The sequence below is a fragment of the Corylus avellana genome, chromosome 11 (assembly GCF_965113065.1).
Source record: "Corylus avellana chromosome 11, dhCorAvel1.hap1.2, whole genome shotgun sequence".
Classification (NCBI taxonomy): domain Eukaryota; kingdom Viridiplantae; phylum Streptophyta; class Magnoliopsida; order Fagales; family Betulaceae; genus Corylus; species Corylus avellana.
This window is the reverse complement of record NC_142500.1, coordinates 5087259-5097287: the sequence shown is the minus strand read 5'-3', so window position 1 is coordinate 5097287 and position 10029 is coordinate 5087259.

Below are 10029 nucleotides of genomic sequence, written 5' to 3'. Positions count from 1 at the left end.
TGGATATGAAAATGATATATATATATATATATATGTTATGGGCACCAACAAATGGCACCCATATTAACTTAGCTCTTGTCTCGCTTCTAAGAGATTAGGGAAGACTAAGAAATTGATATACAGTAGAGGAGGAGACTCCTTCGAGGGCAGTAGGGAAAAAAAACTTCAAGATCAATTTTTTTTTGCCCAAATCCAAAACTGGAATTCTTGTGCTCCATAAGAGAGTCAAGGGAATTGTGATGGAGGAGATCTGCTACATGGGACCAAAAAGGATTGTGGCACATGTAATCCACGCACACATGACAACGAGTGGGATACACTTGTAGGGACGAGGGCCAGTGTATGGAGGAGGGGAGGCTGGCAAAGGAGGAGGAGGGGCGCTTTGGTGGTGGAGATGGAGGGGAATTGCGGTAGATCTAACCTCCAATAACTCAAACAAAATACCAAAAAAACTAGAGAATGAAAAGATGAATTTTAGACCAGAATTTTAGTCTAGAAGTCGTATGTTATGAGACACTCGAAGAAAAATAAGGTTTTTATGCCTGAGTCAGCTAGGTTAAAATGGTTTTCTTGCCGATGGCATTCGGACACAATCCAATCACGCTCTAATCAAGCCATTCTATTTAATTCCAATTTGGACACCTAGCAACCGAGCTTAAAACCGAGTCATTTCATCCAAAAATCGTTCGGACGCCTTCTAGTCGTTCGAGCCATTCATGTATAAATTTTTAAACTAACAACTCGTTTTGACCGAGTACATATTAGAATTTGAAAACATTTGTCAAATAAAAAGCTCCGGGACATTGAATTATCTTTCTAATGCCACCAAATTTGCCTCATCTCATATCGGAATCTAAAGATATGTCTGTTTTACTCTTGCCGCATCTATGTTAGACATTATCTATAAACTTGAATTCCTACGTTTTCAATCAACTTTTACACTGACTTAACCCTAAACGTAAAACTTAAATCAAAATAAAAAATAAAAAATAAAATTTTTAAAAAGTACATTAGAGTTGGAGGTGGATGGAGAGGAGCTCTTTCCTCTCTGCCCAAACTGAGATCCAGGAGGAAGCTTGGGTTTTGCCTTTAGTAGAGTCTTACAAAGGAAAGCTACATCTCAACCAACCAATCAATTCTCTCATAATTGATGTTTCTTTACCAACATGACGCATTGAGGCACTAGAATGACATGAGTCAACTCTCTCTTCTCCTCACTACCATCTAGTCAATTATTGGTGCTTAGAAAAATAAATAAATAAAATAATCTCGTCACTTATTGGTGATAATTATCCCAGGAATTTAACTTAATTGGTAACTGTCACGTGCACAGTGTTTTGGAACAGCTCCTGCAAAGGCCCCAGAGAAACCCATAGTGAAAGCTACCTTGTTTCAAGAAAAAAGATAGATAGAGAGAGAGAGAGAGAGAGAGAGAGAGAGAGAGAGCCACGAATAATGTATCATGATTTTATACGAGAAACTTTCATTTTCACTTGGAGTACTTCTTGACTTACGTCCATTAAAAATAAAAATAAAAATAAAAATAATTTTTTAAAATTTTAAAGTAAAAATCAGAGAAAAGGGTTTTTCTGTCCAAGAAAAATATAAGTAGATAAAAGGGAGAAATTAACGATGATCCTGGACCACATAGATGGGCATGGGCATGGGGCATCCCATCTAAACATTCAGAGAATCATCCACAAAAGCACTAAAGGTGGAGCAATCACTTTTGCAGATTGCTTCAAACTTTGATTTATCAGCTCTTGACTGAGATGTACATGGAGAGAGTTAACTATATATATGGTCTATTCTTCATGCACTTCATGAGATGGATGCAGTATCTCCTTATAAAAAGGTATATAACAAGTGGCAAAATTAACATTTCTTTCACTCTTTATCATAATGACAAGTGAGCTATATAGGAATTAAAGTCATCTCCACCACTCTTTCTTTATGGAGCCATTCATGAATACCAAAACTAAGCCATCACCATTGTACGTCTCTTTAACATCAAAAGCAGAGGCAGAACTAGAGATTTGTGTTTAGGGGGGGCGCAAAATTCTAACAAAAAATAATTTGGGGGTCAAAAATTAAATTTTATAAAAATTTTATAATTTTTATTTGATTTTATTTTATTTGATTTTTTGGGACCACATTGGGCCCTAGGGTCCCCCCAAGGCTGCCCAACGTGGTTTCGCCCCTAATCAAAAGTAACATCATTCTTTATGGAAATGAATTATCTCCCTTTCAAATGAAATGGAGATGGGTCATTTAGTGAAAATGATGTTAAAATTGAGGTAAGATTACCCTCATCTTTTAAGAAAATGACAATTATGTCCCACCCTTTTGCCTAAATGGTTACTCACTTTACATTGGCTAACGTTGTGTTGTAAGCAAGGACGGAGCGAGGAGGCTTTGAGAGGGGGCATATGCCCCCCTCTCAACCCCCAATTTTTATTTTTTTTTTCATATGGGAAAGCGGAAAAGAAAATTATACCTTGCTAGTTGAGTTGAGTTGAGCATGTTAACAATCGGCACATATTACATTTATATAAAAAAAATAAAAAAATAAAAAAAAACCAATTAAACTCATAAACTGTGTTGTGATTTGGCGATTTCAAATTTGTGATTTGCAAACTTAATCAGCCAAATTTATTTTCTTCAAGCCATTAAATAATTCAAATAAACTATTTAATTGTTTATGAATAGAAAAGGCAAAAATAAATTAATTATTTATTTATTTTGTTAGTTATATTTTTTATTTAATTTTATTTTTTAATCTTGATTCCTCTAAACCAAAATCTTAGTTCCGCCATTGGTTTTAAGTAATTGTTTACCCATTAAGAAGAATCAAGCTAAAGCTTTGTCTAGAGTTTAGCAAACAATGTGCTTCACAGTACAGTAGAAATATATATATATATTTTTTAAAATGTTTGATGGAAAATGGGGAGAAAGAAGCTCTACACTTGTAATCATTGACTTGTCCTCGGGATCTGCAAGTGGGTACTAGTAGATTGCAAGCTGGCAAATTTTATTTTATCTTTTGTATTTTTCATAAAAGAGAAAATGAATAGAGTCGTGAATAGTAGGGATGAATTCATGGGTGGTGGTGCTGGTGGTGCTGGCGAGGGTGCTGCAATGAGACACACATCTGACAATTAGAATCTGAAACGTCAAATTCATGTCTGTTAACTATTCATTACATTTCAATGTCATTTCACCTCTGACTTGCCCACACCTCCTGACCGGCAGAGCCCCCTTCCCTTCCGCACTCGCTCTCCTTGGAGTTTGCACTTTGGACTCTTATCTCTCCATCACCCTTTTTTTGTTTTTTTTTTTTTTTTTAAAAAAAAATAAAATAAAATAAAAGTTAGTACAATAACCTTTATATAATATAAAAACGTTTTAAGAACAGATTAATTATAGTATACAAAAATAACAAATAGGTTCTTACACCCAACTTCCGTCTAAAAGAAAATCGTCAATTAATAAACATGTCTTATAAGTGACACGGAGATGTCATAATCTGATTGATTTTTGTTGTACAGAAGTTGGATCATGGGCCTATTTGTTATTTGAAAAATGCTAGAAGTACCAAATATTTTATCATGAGATGGATGTTAAGATAGTGTGAAACTTATTCATTGGTACCTACCTATAGCATTTCTCTTTATTAATTATTTTGATTATTTTCGATGAATTGATAACCCTAACGTCCATTTCTCTTGTTATTTTTTACATACCACAGATGTTTCAAAACTTATTTATATATACCATAAAAAGCTGACTGCAAATCGGTATTGTGACGTTCCACATTGCATGAGCATAAAAAAGATGATGTGTTTATATGGAATGAGGCCTTTTAGGAGTAAACCTAATAATAAAACCATGCGCGCTTGGCCCAAAGCGGACAATATCATACCACTTAAAGCAGAGGTATTACATATGGTATCAAAGTCATAGCCCAGCTTGAGATGGGGGAAGCGTGCACAAGTCCCATGAGATTTGCCAACGAGGACGCTGAGTCCTAAGAGGGAGTAATTGTGACGTCCCACATTGCCTGCGCATGAAAAAGATGATGTATTTATATGAAATATATTCTCTCTAAATAGTATGACCCATTTTAGGGGTAAATCCAATAATAAAACCGTGTAAGTTTGGCCCAAAGCAGACAATATCATACTACCTAAAGCCAGAGGTGTTACAAGAATAATCACGTGAACTGAACCATATAATATGGTATGATATGATCTGCCTTCGTCCATTAGAATGTTGGTGGAGGTGCTCCTGATCATGTACAAAGCGCAAGTGGGTCCATAGAGTTTGATGCATTAATTGTGAACTTTGAGATCATGGGGTCCCTAGAGAAGTGGCATCCTAGCAAGCTGAAAGAGATAAGTTCTTTGTTAATAGAATTGAAGCCAACATGTGATTCCCATGGCATCATGTTCTGTGAGAGAAATATGCCCTTTTTTTTTTCTTTTCTTTTTTTCAAAAAAATTCTCCAATTTGTGAACATAACTAGTGCCACGTGGTGCCTCAATCATCCAACCGAACTTCTTCATGCGAATTGGACCACATGCAAAACAATCAATTAATTCACCTAGGATTTACTCCATTGAAATTAAAATGTCGGATGGACATGGACCTAATGATCAACAACAAAAGGACCATGTTGGATAAGATACTCCATGTTATAGCTAGCTGTCATGTAAGTGAAGGGGTCGGAGGGGTTCTACAGTCGCTCTAGAGATGGCCCTATCTTGATAAAGTGCATTAAAATATATGTAGCTTGAATTTGAAGGATATATTTTGGTGGGGATTTTTGAATGGACAAATCCTATCATTTTTACCTCCAAACCATGAAATTCTATATGTATGTGCTCCATAAGGAAACAGCTAGGTTAGGAATCCAAAGAATGTATGGCAAAAGCAAGGCAATTATGATATCAAAGATGGGTCTAAGATATGAAAGGAAAGTACGTCAAAAATAATACTACTATCTTTAATGAAAGAAAGCCCCAGTGATTGAAAAATGCCTCTTCAAATTGAATTAAATGAACTGGATGGATAATATACAATTACGCCTCGTTTGGTTCGCGGAATGTCTAGTCTATTGGAAAAAGATTAGCTACTATTAGAAATAGAAGAGTGTGGAATAGATTAGCTATTCTTATTCCTTTGTTTGGTTGTAACGCTGGAATAGACTAGCTAATCATATTCCTTTGTTTGGTGCAATGCAATATGTTGGTGAATGAAATCATATTGTGATCAAATTTTCAAAAATACCCTTATAATACAAATACAATTTATATTATTAAGGACTTTCATTCCTTTTTTAAAAAAAAAAACATAAACAATTTTACTATAATTTTTTTTTGTTTTTTTATTTTTAATTATGTCAGGTATGTGGCTTTTTTTTTTCTTTTTCTTTCTTTTTTTTTTTTTGCAATTACGCTACAAAATTATTTATATAAAAAAATATATAGTTGGAGAAAACAGAATCAAACTCAATCTTGAAATCAAAAAAATATAGTTGGAGAATGTACAGAGAATCAAAAGAAATCAAAAAACAGATTATATATTTGTATTTTATAAAAACCTAGCAGATTCTGTTTCTCCGTCATAGAAAAAAAAAAAAAAAAAAACGAGAAAAAAGAGATACGGAGAAACAGAATAAAAATTAAAAAATTAAAAAAAAAAGGTACATAAAAAAAAAAAAAAAACAAAGAAACAGAGAAAAGAAAATCAGAGAGAAACGGTACAGAGAATCAAAAGAAATCAAAAAACATAATTAGGAAAAAAAAAAAAAACTGAGAAACGGTACAGAGAAGGGAGACGGCATAGAGAGAAAAAAAAAATCGTTTGCACTTTCAAAAAAACCATACCATAAGAATCAGAGAGAAAATAGAAAGAGAAAGAGAAAAAGAGAGATAACGAAATATAGAGACGGAGAAAAGAGAAACAGATATATATATATATATATATATATATAGAGAGAGAGAGAGAGAGAGAGAGAAATATAGAAGAATTAGAGAGAGAGAACGAAATCCCACAAGTGAGATTTTTTGTGGCAATTTACACAATTAATTTAATCCCACAAGAAATGATTAGCTAAGTCACTCATTTTTTAGTGGCTTAGCTAACCCTGTGTGTATAGGATTAGTAGTCCCATGGGAATAGACTATTCTCAAGAATAGAGTGTTACCAAACAAAGGACTAGCTATACCTAATATTAGCTAGTCCAATCCAGGAGTTTATTCCGCAAACCAAACGGGGCCTAAAGTTATATTTGGAGAATATTTTTATCTCTTCAAAAAGTGAAAAGATAAAAATACCCTTATAGTATAACTAACTGGATACAAGGATCTATTCCCTTGAAATATGGTTGGAAAGAGATTTTCTTGAAAAATTATGCTACTATAGGGTGAGTGATGGTAGAGCCCTAATTAAACATCTCTAATTACAAGCCCAGCTAGCCCTAAAGCTGAAAACTCCTCTACTCGATCTCAACGGTAATATCCAGCGGGTCTCCAAGGTTATCAACATGAACACCAGAAGCTAGGTTGAGGAGAAAAAACTAGACACTACTTTGACAAGGAATCCGCTAATAGCATCCTGAGGATCCAGCTGTCCCAAAGTCCTCCCAAGTATACAACGATCTAGAGCACAGTGCTGAGGGCTACTTTTTGGGCCTAAGGGACATGGGCCCACACCTGACCGAAAAGCGGCCCAAGTCCCGAGTAATGTGACTATCTTGGTTCATCAATTTAACATTCTCAAAACTTTATGTGTTACCTTCGTTGGCAGCCCTTAGGGGCCACTTTTGTTTTTTTAATAGGCCGAATTATTTATTTGACTTATTTTCGCTGATTTCTTTGTTACTTAGATGTCGCATCGACTTCGGATTGTTTCAGGGTTGTTGTTTAGGTTGCCCACACAAACTTTATTTATTTTTGTTGTAATTCTCCTTCTCTTCATCGAATATATATATATATATATATATATATATATATATATATAGAGAGAGAGAGAGAGAGAGAGAGAGAGAGAGGAGCCCACATGCAATGCTACCAGCTACAAAGACTGTCGATGGGGAACCAATACAAATTGTTAATTGAAGGCTATTGTTGTAGAGTTTGCACCCCTATTGAACCATGCCACTAAAGGCTTATAGCCCCTATAACACGGCTCAAGGGATGTCACTACTAGTGATCTAAGGATCATACTTCATCTCATACTATCAGAGAGCTTAACAACCCTCACGATCTAGGGACAATCATACTCTGATAATATGTGATGAATGATCATTCCAACTTAGTGAGGGTTTTCAAGTCAAAGGTGTCCGAGATAGGTCCTAGTGAGGTCCCAGCTAGGTCTTGATTGAGTCCCTATAGAGTCCTGCCCAAGTCCCATAGAAGTCCCGACTAAGGCTCAGCCCAATCGCTTTGGGGTCACGGCGGTGTCCCAATGGAGTACCAGTGAAGTCCTAACAGAGTCCCAATTGTGTCTCAACGGGATTCCGGCAGTGTCCTGACAGAGTCACAACCGAGTTCTATCGATGTTTGGACAAAGTCCCGACCACTTCTTGACAATTTCCTAACAAAGTCTAGGCGGTGTCCCCACGGGTTCCCAACGAGGTCTAGGCGGATTCCAATGGAGCCCCGGCAGTTTCCGAACAAGGTCCCGAAAAAGTCTTGGTGATTTGAGAATGGAGAGCTCAAACTCGAAAAATAGTTTAGAGTATTAAAAAAAGAAAACCATTTTACGAAAAATTAAAGAAGCTTTTTGGGTTAAACAGAAAATGTATTCCGTTTACTATTATTTTCTGTCACACTAAACACCAGAAAATATAAAAAAATATTTTTTAAAAATCATTTTACGCCGAAACAATTAAAACCTTATACTTTATTTATTAATTTTTCCCTTCTTCATATGGCCAGATGAGTACCAAGTGAGTATTAATATACCTTTTTTGGATTAGAAAAATAAAATAAAATAAATAAATAAATTACCTTTTTTGGGTTCTCATTAAACAAAACTGTTAGCATACGTACATAAGATCTTTCCTCACCCAGGGAGTTAATACGTGGGGCATGGCTACCAAAGTGCTTGCATGCAGTTTGATCGATCAGAGTAGACTTTCAGAATATTACTAAAGTTGTGGGTTTATAAGAAAAATTAATAGAAGATGATGGATTTAATTGCAATAAAAGCACAAGGGTTCTGAAAGCAAGTAAAGCCTAAATGAATTAATCTTTTAAATGCAAGTTATGAGGCATTACACCCAGACAGTATTGCATATTAAGTGATCAAAATCATAGGTTATTTTTTGTTTTCATAAGAAGTGGATGTGTTTGGACACAAGGTTAACTTTGTCCTGGAGTAATGCTAGAAGGAGGATTAGTCCTTCTCGTGTCCTCTCAGTTCCAGATGTGACTTGGTTTTTTTTTTTTTTTTTTAACAAACAAGTTATCTTCATTAATATAAAATCAATCTTAAGCAAAATATTCCATCATACAATGCCAAAGATACAAGTTAAAAATTCTACGGCCCCAACAGCATCTATGATATTGCCAATAGTCTCTCGGGCTATTACAAAACAACACCTTAGAAATGTCATCATTACAATTAGTATATAGATCTACAGCATAAACTTACGTATCACATCTCTAGTCGCTGTCTCTTTCATCAATGACAAATCTTCCATAAATTTAATGACTCACTTGTCATAAGTTAATAGTTTGCTCCTAAAAAAAAACAAAAAGAAAACAAAAGACCTACCGGAAACCATTCCATTATTCTTAAGCAAAACCTAATAAAACAACAAATCCAAGGCTTGTTGCAGCCCAGCAGACTTGTCTTATTCAGAAGCAAAAGCAAAAATACATAATCAAAAAAAATAAAAATAAAAATTATAAATTATAAAATTAAAAAAAAAAAAAAAAAATGGTAAAAACCACTCCACTCCCAGTGACAACATCAATGATTCGCTGGCGTGTGGCCGGCAGAATGATGCATGAAGGTCAACGGCTAGAAGAAGAGTGGCTGACGAGCACGGTGAGCCATGCTGATTTTGAAGAAAATAGCTCTAGAAATCCCATCAAGTCTGATGGGATGGTGGTGAGCAAAACATGATAGGCCAATAGAGAGTTTGGACAGCGGATCTAAGCAAAGGGGGAAAGAAGAGAGGGGAAGAGAAAGAAAGAGGGGGAAGGAGGGGGAGACCTTCCCTTCTCCCTTGCCGCCTCTCTAATTTTGTATTACTCTAATGAAATAATGAATAATATTGTTAATTTAAAAGTCACGTTACATTTGGGAAGACACAATGATGATTCTAGTCCTCCTAGAATTACTCGATCAACAAAGCCACTCACTCAGATTGGACCACTTGTTATAAAAGATTGGAAAACCCTCTAGTTGTCCAAAATTCATGACAGATTGAAATTTTGCTCATTAATTTGGATGATTGCTTGGAACAGAACTATGTACCTATCAAAACCAAATTAGCAAACTTCATCCCCTTAATGGAAGAAAATGCTCTCACATGCTCCCTTTGCAACTCAGAAGAAGAATTTCCTGAGCTTCCACTTTCCGATTGTCATCTAGCTTGAATCCTATTGGCCTATTGACGTCCAACAATTTACAGCAAGGCATATATAGCAGACTGGATCGGACAATTCTAAACCCTAATCTTACACTCAAGATAAATCCTGAAGAAACTTGCTATTTTCTCATGTTTGCAGCCATTTCTATGAACTCAATAGGGATGGCATGAAAAACAAAAAACCAAAAAAAGCCCTTACATGAACATGAATCCGAACTTGTTTAGCAAGTCAAGAAAATATACAAAGAACACGGGAAAGTTGTTGTTGCACTTTTCCTGCCCATTTTTGTAAAGAAATTTTGTTGCATTTTTTCCAACGGACGTGGCAATCTCAATTTACCCTTGAACTTTTTTTATTTTTTAAATCAAGATTGAACTAGAGGTAGACTGCACATGCCACATCAGCTAAGTTTGCTATAAAA